This window comes from Anneissia japonica, unplaced genomic scaffold (genome assembly GCF_011630105.1).
Source record: "Anneissia japonica isolate Jap-2015-1 unplaced genomic scaffold, ASM1163010v1 scaffold24_len2511860_cov200, whole genome shotgun sequence".
NCBI classification, from domain to species: domain Eukaryota; kingdom Metazoa; phylum Echinodermata; class Crinoidea; order Comatulida; family Comatulidae; genus Anneissia; species Anneissia japonica.
The window spans coordinates 745,371-748,138 of record NW_022730786.1 but is presented as its reverse complement, the minus strand read 5'-3'; positions in this window follow the sequence as shown (position 1 = coordinate 748,138).

Genomic DNA, 2,768 nt, shown 5'->3' with positions numbered 1-2,768 from the left:
TATAGCATCATTAGCATGCCAATCCGCTTTCACATGTTCCGTAGCAAAATTTTAGGAAAAGTTCGTAGGTAGCCAGGTAGAACTCGGGAACGGATATTAAGATATTTTTGAATATTTAAAACTAGAAAAAGGGTGGTTACCTAAACAAAGAATAATCTATTTAAATATTAGATTTTATTAGCCCTAAGTATCAGTAGGCCTATTACGTGAATGTATATTTTCGTAGTGTCGACCAAAAGTATACCGCGCAACAACTGACCAATTAGAACAGGCCCATGAATGTGCGCATGACCCACTACACGTTTACGTACGTGTGTACACGCATGGTTTACGCTGTTGTTTTGTAGGACATTAATACACAAGAGGTGGGGCTTAGGAAAAAGCATCTCAATAGGCCTATCACCGCATATAAATGCCCTTATTCTTTTCAACCCCTGAACGACCCCGAAGACCAAAGAAAATAAAAATGTGTTGTTTAAAGGCGGGGAATGCATGCATTATTACGAAATGTTGATCGATTGTGTGACGAATAACAATGTTAACAAGAGTAGTTGTCGTGACATATGTAAACAAGACACAGGGTAAACGTGATTCGATTAGGGTGGTCTGGTAATACCGAAAAGGTAGACCAGGTATTGCCATATGGTGGTACTCTTCAAAGGATACCGCCTTCTTTGATTAGGAAATTTTATATTGAGTTTGTACCGCCGTCTCTGTAGTTAGGTGCTTATTTCTGATTGCATTTATAACCTAATGACGCTCGACCATATTTTATAGGAATACCGGTACTGTTCCTGGTAGTTCTAATTGTTAATGTGTTGGCCAATTATCTGTTGATGATGGTGAACTTTATACGAAGGGTTCATACTACATTATACACGCTGGGATAGGCTATTTCATTGATTCTTTAGTGTATTCTCGTATCCACACAACGATCATATACACTTATTTTTAGTAAGAACACATTTTATGCTGAATTTACTTACTAACATTAGCCTATAAGAATAAAATAAGAATTGAGGCTGAGGGAAAATGTCAAATGAGGTTTTTATTTTGTTCTAAATAGAAAAACCAAAAAATTTTCATGCACCTTATGTAGAGTGTGTGACCCCCTGTAGTACAGTAATATATGCCTACTACTGTATTTTCTATCTTTAAAAAGTCTGTAAAACTAAGAACATTTTGAGCCTGAAATCGGCAAAAAAAAAAATAAGAACCTTAAGCCTGGGCGTTATCGTTATGTGTGTATCCACACATAACGATAACACCCAAGTTCGGCTTGTGATGGTCGTAGCAGCCTCGTACGAAGCTCTTGCCACGGTATCGATATCTGCCCCATGAATTCTCCCCCAACCCCACCAAGCCAAATTCATAACGAATGCTGTTTTTCTATCTTATATTTCGTATTTTGTTTACAACTATTTTTAATTCAGTATTCACAAAATACGACACTTTTTAGTATAACAAAAGAAAACGAACCAAAAGACCTTTAAATGATGTAACACACGTGCCATACGAAAAAAAATCCTCGTGCCGGTATAACACAGACTAAATAGTCTAGACCACATTTATCTTGACTCAAACGGGATACCACAACCGGGACAAACCATTTCCTGTATTATACTGTATTTACTTATGTGTTATATAGGGCGTTACGACATGATACAGTAAAAAATAGGCAGGCACGGGTGATGACAACGTGATTGGCGATACTAATTGATAGTTTCCGTTGCAGCACCTGTGGGTTTTTAATTGTTACAGTACCATTGAACTTCAATACGGAGACCCTGCTAACACGCAACAAACGACCAAATCGGACTGTCACCCTTATCATAAGTGAACATTTAGCCGGTAGAACAGCTATAAGAATGGGAAATCGAGCTGTATGGCCGGCAAAATAAACACTTCGTTTTGGGAAAACCCCATGGGCAACAGACATTGTTATTCAATGTATTTTCATGTTTGTTCCGTTATAGTTGTGTGTAGGCCTGTGTTTACTTTTTTTTTAATGAAAGTTTGAGCAAGGAGGTGTAAAAATTATTTTTATACCTCCTTGGTTTGAGTTGATGACGTCATCTGCATAATACAGTTCCAGCCCGCCGGTTACTACTCCTATATTTGGTCACACGTGTCTTCCACCCCCAAAAAAACTGACTGCTGGTCGGCGTTTCGTCATCACGTGTTTTTGCTGAAAGTGGTTCTCGTGGGTCTCACGGCCTGCTGTTAAAGTCGCTCTGGTAACAGTACGTACTTATACGCCAAATAAACTGTGTCCAGCAGAATTTCTAGGACGACAAGGAACTCAACAAATGATTGTTTTGGTATAATGCCTTCCACAAAGGCCTATCGATCCAATACGCGAATGGATGCAGACTGGTAGGGCGGATGGTTGGATTGCAAAGTTGAGTACAGCTATCTCATCTTTCTGAGTAGACTTTATTCTTTTTTTTTATAAACTCAACAGCAAAAGTTATTTAATTGTATGATATCTATCTATAAAAAATACCAACAATTTAAGTATCCAGGTACTACAATGCTACAATGAATAAAGGAAGACAGACAAAAATATCAGAAAACCTCGTAAACCCAAATAAAATTGTGCCTACGGGCAGAAAATCCCAAAATTTAATGACCCGAGCTAAATACGTTTGTGATTAGTATACAAATTAATAATAGACCCCTTATTTATACAATGGTCGGTGCTGCTTTCAAGTACTGTATAGTTAAATATTAGTACAGTACAGTCACAGTTAGTAGTACCATGGACC